This window comes from Somniosus microcephalus, chromosome 20, assembly GCF_052327205.1.
Source record: "Somniosus microcephalus isolate GS21.2 chromosome 20, FLI_Smic_1.0, whole genome shotgun sequence".
Classification (NCBI taxonomy): Eukaryota; Metazoa; Chordata; class Chondrichthyes; order Squaliformes; family Somniosidae; genus Somniosus; species Somniosus microcephalus.
Window position 1 is genome coordinate 67739165 of NC_141006.1, and position 15254 is coordinate 67754418.

The window sequence follows — 15254 nt, forward strand, 5'->3', positions numbered from 1 at the left end:
TACTAGCCATAAAGTTTGCTGCCAATGGCACTGAACACTACTTTGCTCCAGCTCTGGACTGGCTGACTTCTCAGCCTGCCTGCCCAGCCCAGCAATGCAGCTTTTGCATGGCTGACCTGCATGAACATTGTGCAGTAGTCAGAAATACGGCAGAAGGAGATACCGTGGTTCCTTTTGTCAGTTAACATTTAAAAGCAGAAGTGAATATTTTGAGTGGAGCCCTTCACCAGTGTATTAATCTCTTTCTCTTTTGGATATATACAGCATTGTTGGCAATTGTTTTCATTTGAACAACATTTGTGATCAAGTTGTGTGTAGAAGTGTCTGGGTTTGATGGAATTCCACCTAAAAAAGAAAGATTTTCATTTCTACAGTGCCTTTCACAATGTCCCAAAGCACTTTACAGCCAATTAAGTACTTTTGAAGTGTTGTCACTGTTGTAATTGTAATGTCCGAGTATAAATAATACTCAGACTGCAGGAGAACAATAAAACAGGTATTTACTGAACAGAGAGTAATTCAAGACTGAAATACAGAAGCCTGCTATGGCTTTATATACAGGGGTGGTCACTGCCGGTACTGCAGTATAGAATCAGTTCTTCTCTTAAAGGGACATACACAACAATTCCTCCCCTTTTAGATAAACAGTACATAACATTCATTTAACAACGAAATAATAACTAATTACAATTACAATTTTCTCTGTACTATATACATCAACTGAAATAATCATTTATAAGTTCAGTCTTTGAGGAGGCTTCCTGATCCTGACTGGATAGCGCCTTTCTCGAGTATCCTGTTCTTGCGGCGGAGTTGATTCTGGCTCATTGTCATTGGTTGGTTCGTCAGCTTCCAATACCACTGCTTCTGAGGTAGACGCAATCTGTACTTCGGGTTGATTACCAGGTGCACCTGCTCGTGGTATGGGTTTGGCTTGTTCCTGTGACTCTAGAATCTGGTCAGCATGGCATCTCACGATGCTCTCTCCAACATCCACTGTGTACATTAGTGGTCCCTGCTGTGTGCATATCGTTCCTGGCTGCCATTTTTCTGTTCGGTAGTCGCGGGCCAAGACTGGTTGCCCTATCTTGAAGCTCCTGGTTGGCTTCTCATTTATGTGCTGGAATTGCTTATCCTCAACATCTCGTCTTATGTTTGGTTTGAGCAAATCCAGGCGACATCTTAGCCTTCGGTTGAAGAACATTATGGCTGGAGCTTGGTTGGTGACTGCATGTGTCGCATTCCGGTAAGCAAACAAGAAATTATCCACCTTGTGTTGTAGTGGTATGTCGTCATTATGCATTGCCTTTATGGCCTTTTTAAAGGTCTGAACAAACCTCTCAGCCAATCCATTTGTGGCTGGATGATATGGGGCAGATGTGTAATGCTTCACCCCATTATTCCTCAGAAACCTCCGGAAATCCTCTGACACAAACTGTGGCCCATTGTCGGAGCAAATCAGTTCTGGCAAGCCATTCCTGGCGAAGATGGTCCGTAGGACTGCAATAGTTTTCTCTGTGGTGGTGGAGGACATTTTGATGACCTCTGGCCATTTCGAATGGGCGTCCACAGCGATTAGGAACATTGGCCTAGGAATTCAGTACAGCCACTTTTGGGGCGGTAAAGTCGGGCGGCCGCTAAAGTTTGCGCCCGCCGGCAAGTGGAGGCCACTTCGCCGATATTCAGTAGCTTTGGCCAAGGAGTTTGCTCGAGCGCTAAAACTGGCGATGCACGGCTATCTTTAGGCGCTAAGCCGGCGGTGCAGACTGATACCGCCGAGGCCGGGCGCAGCGCAGGTGCGGTCATGTTTTGATTGACAGCAGCCACCCTGGCGCCGGCCAGCTCTTAAAGGGGGAAGGGTCGACTTGGTCTGCTGCCACGCCCTGGATACTGCAGCCCTCCAGCTAGGCCTAAACACTGCTGCTGGAGAGAAATAGCGCCAGGAAGGATGCAGAGGGCCCGTGAGCGAGCGCAGCGCTTCTCTGCCCATGATTTAAAGGTGCTGGTTAGGGCTTTGGAGAGGAGATGCCATATCTTGTTCCCAGACAGTGGCAAGAAGCCTGCCACCAGGGTGTACAGGAGAGCCTGGAGGGATATCGCCCAGAGGGTCACAGCCACCTGCGATGTCCCCAGGACTGGTGTCCAATGCCGGAAAAAGTTTAACGACCTCACTCGGATTGTCAGGGTGAGTACCCTTTCCAGTGTCCTCCTCATCCTTGCATGTGCACCTCACATTATGGGCAAAGGGACCTCAAAGCCCTAATGGCCAGCCCTCATCCAGCAGCTATGGCACTGGCATGAACATCAATTGCACTTTCTGCACTTTACACATTGGCCAAGCTATTCGACCATGGGAGGCAGTGCACACAACAACAGGGCACCACACTGGCCAAGCTATTCGACCATGGGAGGCAGTGCACACAACAACAGGGCACCACACTGTACTTAGAGGCCGTCCTTTCTCTTGCAGGCCAAGCTGGCCCAGAATCTGAAGAGCCGGACTGTCACCGGGGGAGGCCGTCCCCAGTTCCAGCAGCTCAGTGACCTGGAGGAGCGCGTGGGTCGACTCATGGGTGGCCGCCTGATTGGCCCCGTTGCATGTGGAGGTGCCGACCCTGTGCTGGGCCCCAATGGTAAGGACATGACCTTTTGGACCTCTCTCGTTCCCCTTGCGCTTCAGATCTACATCCTTTGCCACTGTCCGACCAATGCGCAGAATGCCACCACTCATGCCTCCCTCGCTGACGCCCTGTCCTCACTCTAAAGCTACTCTTGTGCCTTCCTGCTTTCAGCTGGTGAGGAGGAGGTCCCTGAGGCTGCGACTGACAGTCCCTCGGAAGAGGAGGACGAGGAGGAGCAAGAGGAAGGCGGCCCATCGGGGGAACCCTCATCCGCGCCAGGGGATGGCAATGGAGGGGACACGTCTTCCCTGGAGGAGAGCCAGGGGGAAGTGTTGCAGGGGGGTGTAGCTCCTGTGCCCAGTGGCGTCCAGCCACGCGGGAAGGGTCGGGCAGCTCGGCTGCCTTCTCCCCAGAGGGGGGAAGTGTTGCGGGGGAGCGTAGTTGCTGGGCCCAGTGGCGTCCAGCCACGCGGGAAGGGTCGGGCAGCTCGGCGGCCTTCTCCCCAGAGAGTCCGGCCTCCAGTCCGGAGATGGTCCTCGCCCAGGAGGTGCGCCTCCTTGATCAAATGTCCGCGGACTCGGATCATCGGCACACCGAGTTCATGGGGGTTGTGGCACGGTTGCCTGAGGCCATCGAGTCCCTGGCTCATAGTGTGTCCGATTTCGGGGCCTCACAGGCCAGGGGTTTCGAACAACTCGCGGCAGCACAGGCCAGGGGTCTCAAACAATTCGGGGCAGCACAGGACGCGAGTCGGGCCGAATTGAGGGCAGCACAGGATGCGAGTCGGGACGACTTCAGGGCAGCACAGGCAGCGAGTGGACAGTTGATCAGTGGAGCCATGCAGTCACTGGCTGGTCTGATGCGGGCACAGACCAGGGCAGTACGGGCACTCACTGCTGCCACACTCGCTGTGTCAGGCAGGCATCGCCAGGGCACCCGCCGCGCTGCAGCAGCACAGCGGTCTGGCCTTCAGCAGATTGCTGCGCTTGCTGCAGTGCCAGCCCGGCCGAGTGCCAGTGTCTCAGGTGAGCAGCGAGCGCCTGGCATCAGCCAGCTTGCCCCCATTGCTGCAGCCGCCACTGCCACTCCCCCAGCGAAGCTGCCACGAGCTGCTGGAGAGACTGATGCTGGCCAGCCACAGCTGCAGCAGTCAGCAGCCGGCCCCTCGAGGGCCAGAGCTCGTCTAGGCCGACCCCCAAGGGCATCTGCCGTCACGCAATGTGCCCCTCAGGAGCCTTCCCCCAGCCTTGCAGCACCCACAGGGCCCAGGTTGAGGCGGAGCAGCAGGTCGGCCAGGGGCCGGAAAAGGCTGGACAAGGACTCGCCCTCTCGGCACACAAAGTAGAGTGTGTTGCCAAATGTTTTTTTATATGGGGGTGGTTGTGTTGTCTATGGGGGGGGTTGTTTTGGTAAGGCCAAGGATGAAGGCCATTTGGATGCAAAACTTTTGTTATTCCTCCCCAGGTTGTGGGAGTGAATCATGTGTTTGACTGTTTTTTGGGGGTATTGTCTGTTTTTGGGTTTCATGTGGGAAGGGCCCTGAGTTTGTTCAATAAAGCTTTTTCTTTAATCAGCTTGTCCATGTGTGATGTTTGAAGTGGTTGTTGCGTTAACCGGCTGAGGGCTTGCGGAGCGGCTGCATTCATGTCCCTTCATTGCCACAAGCCATTCCCTGACAGGGGGCCTAGAAGTGTCGTTCAATAAGCCGGTGACGGACGGCCCTTGGACCTTGTGGCTCCCTCCTGGGCTGGTACTCCTCCTCCTCCTCCTCCTCCTCCTCATGGTCCTCCTGCTCCTCCTCCTGAGGTGGTGGTCCAACGTGAGGTGGCAGTGCCTGAGTCCTGCGGATAGCCAGGTTGTGCAGCATGCAGCAAACGACGACGAACTGGGAGACTCTATCCGGCGAATACTGCAGAGATCCGCCGGAGCGATCCAGGCAGCGGAACCGTTGCTTGAGGGTGCCAATCGTTTGCTCTATGATGTTCCTTGTGGCTTGATGGCTTTCGTTGTATGCCTCCTCAGCAGGGGTCCTGGGCGCGCGGAGCGGGGTCATGAGCCATGTACACAAAGGATAGCCTTTGTCCCCGATAAGCCATCCTCTTGGGGGAGGCTGTGCCTGGAACATGTCAGCCACAGTAGTCTGGCGCAGGATAAATGCATCGTGGCTGCTGCCTGGAAAGCGGGCATTGACAGCTAGGATGCGCTGCCTGTGGTCACACACCAGCTGTACATTGAGGGAATGGTAGCCCTTCCGGTTGCGGTAATCCTCGGCATTGTCGATAGGTGCCCGCAAAGCCACATGCGTGCAGTCAATGGCGCCCTGCACCATGGGGAAGTCGGCGATCCTCGCAAATCCGACTGCATGCTGCTCCTGCCTCTCTAGGGTCATGGGGAAGGAGATGAATTGGTGTCTCCTTGTGAAAAGGGCATCGGTGACCTGCCGGATGCAGCGATGCACGGCGAACTGGGATATGTTAGCTATGTCCCCAGCAGCGGCTTGGAAGGAGCCGCTTGCATAAAAGTTCAGAGCCACCGTGACCTTCACTTCCACCGACAGAGACGTCCTGTACATCAGCTGTGGACGCAGATCTCTGTGAAGCAGCTGGCAGATCTCTGCAACCACCTCCCTTCTGAAGCGCAGCCTCTTAACACACTGCGCGGCAGTCATGGTGAGATAGGACACCTGCTGGCAGTATTCCCTGAGTGGGTAAGGCCTACGTTGCCGACGCCTGATGCCCCCTCTGCGTCTAGGCATGGCTGCCCCTCTCACACAGCGTCTGCGAGCCCTTCGCACATAATGCTGGAACTGAGGGTTGGAACCCCATGCAGCCCCCATAATATACTTGCAAACAATGAAATCACAATGAGGCAAATTTCCAAGCTCTGGCCAGAAGCCAAAAATACCTCTCCTATGTTGGGCCAAATCAGTAAGCTCTCTTCCTTGGTCTCTGTCCAGAAATCCGTTGCACAAAAGTCATTGCAGCAAAATGGCTGGCCTTTATAGTTCAGTGTAAGTGCCCTTTAATTAGCGCTCCCCGAGGCCCGCAGGGCCTCTGCTGCGTTCCACTTCACAGTTCTTAGCACCGCCACGCCCACATTGGGCGGGCGCGACTGAAGTTCCGGTTTGGGGCGCACAAAGGGCGTTGCACGACGAAATGACGTCATAAGTTGCGTGCGCAGCTGAGCGCACGCAAACACTTTGCGCCGGCGCTAAATGTCTACTGAAGTTGGGCGTAGGCGCAGATCGTCCTGCGCCCGGCTGCTAAGTGCCTAGCGCTCGAGATCTACTCCTCCTAAGGCGCTAACGGCTGGCGAACGCAACTGAATTTCTAGGCCATTGAGTCCATAAATGGACCAGCAAAATCAATGTGTACCCATTGCCATGGAGATGAGGGCCACTCCCATGGATGTAGCGGGGCCTGTGGTGGAGCGTTTTGGACCTTCTGGCATCCTGCGCATCTCTTGGTCATATCCTCGATTTCTTTATCGATTCCCGGCCACCACACAAACGCCCTGGCTAGGCTCTTCATTTTTACCCCTCCCAGATGACCCTCATGAAGCTCATTGAGCGCTCTATCTCTCAACTTGGGTGGAATTACCACTCGGGATCCACACATCAAGGTCCCCCGGCACACTGACAGCTGTTCTTTCCTTGGCGAGAATGCTGGCAACAGTGAGTCGCCATGTGCTGGCCATCCCTTCACCGTCAAATCAGAGACCCGAGAGAGTGTCGGGTCATTTCGGGTTTCCTTCTCTATACTTGAGTTTGTAACAGGTAGACATTCGACTATGGTCGCATGGAATATCTCAACAGGGTCCACTGCAGGTGCTTCCTCTACCGTAGGCAACGGTAGGCGCGACAGCCCATCAGCGTTTCCATGCTGTTTCGTACCCTTGTACTCTATGTCGTACTGATGTACCCCTAGAAAAAGTGACCATCTTTGCAGCCGTTGCGCCGTCATCACCGGAACGCCCTTCTTTGGGTTAAAAATGGAGACCAGGGGCTGATGATCAGTCAGTAGGGTGAATTTCTGCCCGTGCAGATAGTGATTGAACTTCTTCACCCCCCACACCAGGCTGAGGGCCTCCCTGTCAATCTGGGCGTAGTTACGCTTGGCTGAGGTTAACGAGCGCGACGCAAAGGCTATTGGCCTCTCTGAACCGTCAAGGAATTTGTGTGACAGCACCGCTCCGATGCCATAGGGAGACGCATCACATGCTAACCAAATCGGTAGTGTTGGATTGTAGTGGGCCAATACTTCTTTTGAAGTGATTAGGCATTTACATTTCTGAAAGGCATGCTTACACTCATCACTCCATTTCCATGTTACTCCAGTTTGCAGTAGGGCGTTCAGTGGGTGCAGAATTGTAGATAAATTTGGCAAGAACTTATGGTAGCAGTTCACCAACCCGAGGAACGACCTCAGTTGCGACACATTTTCCAGTGCTGGAGCCTTGACTACAGCCTCAATCTTGTCCGGCGACTTATGCAACCCTTCCTCATCAATCATGTGGCCACAATACGAGATTTGTCTCCTGAAGAACTCGCATTTGGGGTGGTTGGCTCGTAGCCCATATTCCTGTAATCTCGTGAGCACCTGCTCCAGGTTGGCAAGGTGTTCACTGTCATTTTCACCCGTAACCAGGATGTCGTCCAAATAACACTGGGTCCCCGGGATCCCTTGCAGGACTTGTTCCATCGCCCTCTGCCAAATAGCCGGGGCTGATGCTACCCCGAATACCAGTCGATTGTACTGGTAAAGGCCTTTGTGAGTGTTTATCGTGAGGTATTTCCTAGACGCTTCTTCCACCTCCATTTGTAGATACGCTTGGGCCAGATCAATCTTTGTAAAGCGTTTCCCTCCAGATAGTGAGGCGAAAATATCTTCTATCCGTGGAAGTGGATATTGTACTGTGTGCAGGACTGGGTTCACAGTTACCTTGAAGTCCCCACAGATGCAAACCTTCTTCAGTTCCCCAGGCGCGCTGCTCAATGATTTCTTCATTACAGGAACGATGGGTGTGGCCCACTCGCTCCAGTCCACCTTGGACAGCACACCCGAATGCTCCAGACTCTCCAGCTCTGCTTCAACGGCTGGGCGGATTGCGTAAGGTACCGATCTGGCCTTAAAAAATTTTGGGTTTGCGTTATCTTCGATTTTTATCGTTGCCGTTACTCCTTTTAGAGTCCCAAGTCCTTGTTGGAACACGTCTTTCGTGTCAGTTAGAATTTTTGACAGTCGGCCAGGTGTGACGTCATCATCCTTTTTATCAGTCACAGTTAGCGCCTGAATGGAATGCCAATCCAATTGTATTTTTCAGATCCATTCACATCCCAATAATGGTGGTCCTCCATCTGGTAGTATATATAGATACAGTTTCTGTGTTTCCTTGCCGTTGTATTCAACTGGCACCCTTATTTTTCCTCTGGGGTAGACTTTTTGCCCCGTGTATGTCTTCAATACAATGGACGTGTCCTTCAAGGGTATGTGTGAGAATAGCCGCTCATAGTCTCGTCGATTCATGACAGTTAGGGCTGATCCTGTGTCCAATTCCATCTTTACTGGGGACCCTGCTATCATGAGGGTGACCCAAATGGTTCGGTGATCCTCCTTTGCGATCACGTTGTGTAACTTTAGACAACTTAGTCTCCTGCTCCCGGAGTCCTTATCACTCTCCTGATCTTCCGAACTACTGTCTGTCAATTTCTTTACTTTCTTGAACTTTTCCTTAGTAGTTCTTGTAGTGTTGGTTTTCTTTCCCGACCTGCAGACTCTTGCTATGTGTCCCATTTTCCCACATTGCCTGCATACTTTGTCTTTAAACCAGCAGTCCTTCTGATCATGGGTTGTTCTGCCGCAGCGATAGCACTTTTCTGCTCCATACGCCATTTTGTTAGCGCTGTATTCTTGTGGTTTCTGTTGTATTTCTGCAGCTCCCCGTGCTGCTGCTTCGTAGGATACTGCCACATTGAAAGCCTGTTCTAGCGTCAGGTCCTTTTCCGAAAGTAGTCGTTTCTGGGTTCCTTCACTCTGGAGCCCGCAGACAAACTTATCCCGTAAGGTGTCTGCCAGTCCTGCTCCGAACTGGCAGTGCTTCGATAACTTGCGTAGTTCCGTAAGATAGTCAGCATTGTTCTCATCTTTGTGCTGGTTTCTTTTATGGAACTTGAATCTTTCTGCTATCAGCAGTGGTGTAGGGTTTAGGTGTTCCTGTAAGATATTAACAATTTGTTCAAAACTTTTCTCCATTGGTTTAGCTGGGGTAATTAAATTCCGCAATAGGCCGTACGTTCTCGCGCCCATCAAATTTAATAATACCGACGCCTTCTTTCCATTGGCCACCTCATTGGCATTGCAGTACGCTTCAATTCTTTCCACATACGTGGTCCAGTCTTCTACCTCGTTGTCGAAAGCAGTGATACTGCCACTCTTCGGCATCTTGGGTGATTTAAAATGGCGCCTCCCGCGCTTTTTCTTCTTCCCCAATGTAATAAAATGGCGCCTCCCGCGCTTTTCCTTCTTCCCCAATGGAATAAAATGGCGCCTCCTGCGTTTTCCTTCTTCCCCTTGATGCCACGCTGCTCCTAGCGTTCTACAGGGTAATGGCGGCGACCCGCGGCTTCGGCACATCTCACTTTTCCTCCCCCGCGTTCTATCCTCTCCACGCTGCCCTGTTCTTGAGCACCGAACGCGCCCTGTGCGCTCCACCCTCTCTCTCTCTCTCTTTTCCTCCCGACGACGCTGCACAGCCCCTTTGCAGAGCTGCTCGATCGAGCCCGAGCCCGCCGCAGTCCGGAAGGGTCAACGCACTACCTGCTACCAGCACGACTTGCTGGAACACCTCGACTGGGGAGCCAGGCCCAGCTCTCCACAGCCTCCCCTGCAACTCTCCGATGGATCCCTGGGCGGTTGCCCACAACTGAGGCTTCAGTCAGTGGCTCAATGGCTTCTCTGCTTACCTGCATGAGCTGACATTCGACCTCCTGTTCTGACTTCGACCTCCAAGAAGCTTCTCTTCAGGGAAAAGATCCCCGTGAGGTGATGCAGTACTGCAGGTGAGTTCAAACCTGCCCGTCGCCAGTGTAATGTCTGAGTATAAATAATACTCAGACTGCAGGAGAACAATAAAACAGGTATTTACTGAACAGAGAGTAATTCAAGACTGAAATACAGAAGCCTGCTATGGCTTTATATACAGGGGTGGTCACTGCCGGTACTGCAGTATAGAATCAGTTCTTCTCTTAAAGGTACATACACAACAGTAATGTAGGAAACGCAACAGCCAACTGCGCACAGCAAGGTTTCACACACAGCAATGTGATAATGACCAGATAATCTGTTTTTTTAGTGATGTTGGTTGAGGGATAAATATTGCCCAGGACACCGGGCAAACTCCCACTCTCCCAAATAGTGCCGTGGGATCTTTTACGTCCACCTGGGAGGTGGGCCGACAACGCCTTGGTTTAACGTCTCATCCGAAAGATGGCACCTCCAACAGTGCAGCACTCCCTCAGCACTGCACTGGAGTGTCAGCCTACATTTTTGTGCTCAAGTCTCTGGAGTGAGACTTGAACCCACAACCTTCGGACTCGGTGGTGAGAGTGCTACCACTGAGTCTACACACATAGCCTTAGCCATTGAAAACATATGAATGCTTCTTGGACTGTTGAAATAATATCCACGTTCAGGGACTGTCCACCAGAAACCTAAAGTCATGATCGCAGGATTTAGCTAACTCCGTATGAACCACCTTGAGCAAGCCCAGTTGTTTCAGTGTCATTGCTGATGCCCAGCAATGTAAACTGAGCAAATTCAGAGTGCCAGCATACTTAACATATATTCGCCAATATAAACACACTATAAGAGGGTGAGCAAGGAAAATTCAGAATGGCACATCTGGTTTGTGATGAAATATATGCCTTCATCAGCCCATGTGTTTTACCTGCTTGTATTGTGTGAACCGCCCCCTTTTGTTCCTATTGTGTGTATTGGCTATGCCCCTGTCTTTTGCCATATAAAGGTCTCAAGAGCTGTATGAGTCATTCCTACCAGACGAACCCGATGTGGGAAGACCTGCAATGCTGCAATGTTCTTAGTGATTAAAAGCCTTCAGTTGAATCCTTGTCTTTGAGTTATTGATGGCATATCAATTTTAATCACTAAAACACCAAGATGGACCGACTCCTGAAACCAGAGCGCTTGGATCTGGACCCCCATGCCTCAGACGCAGCCACACAGTTCGGACACTGGTTCCGATGCTTCGAATTTTTCATTGCAAACTCATCCACCGCCATAGCAGCCGCAACCGCTACCGGAGACATGAAACTGGGAATCCTGCGAAACTGGGTGAGCCATCGGGTCTCCCCTCTCATCCAAGATGCCACCAGCTACGGGGATGCCTGCACCATTCTGAAGGCCCACTACGTGCGACCAATAAACGAGGTGTACGCCAGGCATCTTCTGACTACTCGCACGCAACGGCATGGTGAGTCACTAGAGGACTTTATACTAAGCCTAAAAGTACTGGGTAGAGACTGTAACTGTAAGGCCGTGTCTGCCATCGTGTACACGGAGGAGCTGATTCGAGACTCCCTTATTGCGGGCCTCAGTTCAAATTACATTCGGCAGAAACTGTTTGAAAAGGAGGGACTGGACTTAAAACAGGCTATAGATATAGCGCGATCGCTGGATATGGCCCAGAAGAACTCTGAATCCTGTTCCCCAGGCCACGCGGCCCACTCCGCCTCGTGCGCGCCGCGGGGGCCGCCATCTTGGAAGCCATCTTCACCTCCCAGGTCTCAGGCCAGCCCAGCACCATCAGAGCCCCAGCCTCCACCCAGGAGCCCCACTACTGCCGCGATGCATCGGGGCCCGAAATGCTACTTCTGCGGCCAGGACAAACACTCCAGGCATCTGTGCCCAGCGAAGGGCACCACCTGTTTTAAATGCGGGAAGAAAGGACATTTCAGCAAAGTCTGCAGAGGGAACCCCGCCTCCAACTCCACCACCGCCACGTGCGCGCCGTGGGGGCGGCCATCTTGGACGCCATCTTGTCCACCCTCATGGAGTCCACCATCTTGCCCCGACTACACGGACCTCCAGGACCCACTAGTGGCCTCGATCACAGTGGATCAATCCAGGCCACATCCGTTGTCCAAATCGATGATGGACATAGAGGTAAACGGGAACAAGGTTAAATGCTTGATTGACTGCGGGAGCACCGAAAGCTTTATTCATCCTAGCCTGGTAAAACGACTTTCACTAACGATAGTCCCCACACAGGGCAAAATCGCCATGGCCAATAAGACTCATACCTCAAAAATTACAGGTTTCTGCGCGGTTATGTTGTCGGTAAAAGGCAATGATTACAGAGATTTTAAACTATTGATAATGCCAGATCTCTGTGTGAGCGTGATCTTGGGTCTGGACTTCCAGTGCCACCACCAAAGTATCACGCTTACCTACGGTGGGTCCCAGCCGCCCCTCACAATGTGCGGTCTGGCTACCCTGAAGGTCAAGCCGCCCTCTCTGTTCGCCAACCTCGCACCCAACTGTCGACCCATAGCGACCAAGAGTAGGCGGTACAGCTGGGAGGATAGACGGTTCATTGCGTCGGAAGTAGAAAGACTCAAGCGGGAGGGTATCATCGAATGCAGTACCAGCCCGTGGTGCGCCCAGGTAGTAGTAGTTAAGGGTAGCGAAAAGAAGCGGATGGTGATAGATTATAGCCAGACGGTTAATCTATACACCCAGCTAGACGCCTACCCTCTGCCCCGCATAGCGGATATGGTTAACCAGATCGCGCAATACCGGGTGTTTTCCACCATCGACCTAAAATCGGCATACCACCAGCTCCCCATTAGGCCGGAGGACCGTCCATACACCGCCTTCGAGGCGAACGGACGTCTCTACCACTTCCTCAGAGTCCCCTTTGGGGTAACGAACGGGGTCTCGGTCTTCCAGCGGGAGATGGACCGCATGGTCGATGAGAACCAGTTAACAGCCACCTACCCATACCTAGACAACGTCACCATCTGCGTCCATGACCAGCAAGACCACGACTCGAACCTCGCGAGATTTCTGAAAACCGCCCTCAGACTCAATCTCACCTACAACGAGGATAAGTGTGTCTTTAGCACCACGCGCCTCTGTATCCTGGGCTGCGTGGTGGAAAACGGGGAAATCGGTCCGGACCCCGACCGATTGCGCCCCCTACGGGAGCTACCCCTACCAAACACTCCCAAGGCCCTGAAAAGGTGCCTGGGGTTCTTCTCCTATTACGCCCAATGGATCCCCAATTATTCCGACAAGGCCCGTCCCCTCCTGAAATCAACGTCCTTCCCGCTCACGGCCGAGGCCCACGCCACCTTCAACAGCATTAAACACGACATTGAGAAGGCCGCGCTGCGGGCAGTGGACGAAAACATCCCTTTCCAGGTTGAAAGCGATGCGTCCGACTTCGCTTTAGCAGCCACCCTCAACCAGGATGGGCGGCCCGTAGCCTTTTTCTCAAGAACCCTCCAAGGGCCCGAGATCAGGCACTCCTCGGTAGAGAAGGAGGCCCAGGCCATAGTGGAGGCAGTGCGGCACTGGAGGCACTACCTAGCCGGCAAACGCTTCACCCTGCTTACCGACCAGCGGTCGGTAGCCTTCATGTTTAACAACAAACAGAGGGGGAAGATCAAGAACGACAAAATTCTCAGGTGGCGGATCGAACTCTCCACGTTTGAGTACGACATAATATATAGGCCGGGGGCCCTCAACGAATCCCCCGACGCCCTATCACGAGGGATGTGTGTCAGCATCCAGGGGGACAGGCTACAGGGCCTCCACAATGGCCTCTGCCACCCGGGGGTCACCCGGCTATTCCACTTTATAAAATCCCGTAACCTGCCCTATTCCATCGAGGAGGTCCGGTCTATGACCAGGGACTGCTGCACCTGTGCGGAATGCAAGCCCCGTTTTTTCAGGCCCGACCGAGCCCACCTGATCAAAGCTACATGGCCATTCGAGCGCCTGAGCTTAGATTTCAAGGGACCACTCCCCTCCACCGACCGCAATGTGTACTTTCTCAACATTGTGGACGAGTACTCCCGCTTCCCATTCGCCTACCCCTGCCCAGATATGACCAGTGCCACGGTCATCAAGTGCCTCGGCAACCTGTTTTGCACGTTCGGCATGCCTAACTACATCCACACTGACAGGGGGGCGTCGTTCATGAGCGATGAACTGCGCCAATACCTGCTGTCGAAGGGGATAGCCACGAGTCGGACCACTAGTTATAACCCCCGGGGTAATGGGCAAGTGGAGAGGGAGAACGCGACAGTGTGGAAGGCGGTCACCTTAGCACTAAGGTCTAAAGGCCTCCCCACCTCCCGCTGGCAGGAGGTCCTCCCAGACGTACTCCACTCGATAAGGTCGCTACTGTGTACTGCTACTAACGCCACTCCTCACGAGAAGATGTTTGTTTTTCCCCGCAAATCAACCTCAGGAGTATCCCTACCCTCGTGGCTCTCCACCCCAGGGACAGTCCTGTTACGGAAGCATGTGAGGGGCCACAAAACGGATCCCCTCGTGGAGGCAGTACACCTACTCCATGCAAACCCACAGTACGCGTACGTCAAGCACGCCGACGGGCGTGAAGACACCGTGTCCATAAAGGACCTCGCCTCGGCAGGAAGCGACGATGACGACCCATCACCACCACCCCCAGAAGAACCTCCACCCTCCCCAGAGGTATCCTCACCACCCCCAGAAGTACCTGCAACACCCCCAGCACATGGGTATGCCCAGGAGGGCACCACGGACTCCCGGTCGGAACCCGAGGTACTGTTGCGACGTTCAGGAAGGACTATCACACCCCCGGACAGACTAAATCTGTAGAAGGGGTGAATGTGATGAAATATATGCCTTCATCAGCCCATGTGTTTTACCTGCTTGTATTGTGTGAACCGCCCCCTTTTGTTCCTATTGTGTGTATTGGCTACGCCCGTCTTTTGCCATATAAAGGTCTCAAGAGCTGTATGAGTCATTCCTACCAGACGAACCCGATGTGGGAAGACCTGCAATGCTGCAATGTTCTTAGTGATTAAAAGCCTTCAGTTGAATCCTTGTCTTTGAGTTATTGATGGCATATCATGGTTCTCCCCTCCTCTGAGTCAAACTGAGGCTTCAGTCAGTGGCTCAATGGCTTCTCTGCTTACTTGCATGAGCTGACATTCTACCACATTGTGAAACATAATGAGGCAATTTTAACCTGTTGGGCGGGAAACCTACAGGATCAGGGGCAAAGCTGGTTTTACACCCTGCCCAATTTCACTCTCCATTGAAGTCAATGGAAAGAAATATTGGGCAGGATGTAAAACCAGTGTGCCACTCGATCCCGTGGGTTTCCTGCCCAACGAGCTGTTAAAATGACCCCCATATATGGTGTGCAGAGGTTTAAATCACTAGGACCATTCTCAAACAGTATCTCAGAAACTAACTGTCTGATGAACAACAGTGGCTGGAAGGCCATTTCTGAAAATGTCACCCAGCCTGGCATCAGTGAAGCACATCTGCTTCCTCCCTAACCTCCTGAGGAGCTCTGTGAAGGTGACAAGGTTGCGCGAGCATTTCAAACTCAGGCAAT

At 52.8% G+C, this 15254-nt stretch overlaps 1 protein-coding gene across 1 annotated transcript in view; it reads left to right on the forward strand.

The window, feature by feature from the left end:
* smpdl3b (sphingomyelin phosphodiesterase acid like 3B) overlaps positions 1 to 15254 on the forward strand; it is a 46855-nt gene that overhangs the window by 21162 nt on the left and 10439 nt on the right. The gene's annotated exons all lie outside the window — the stretch shown is intronic.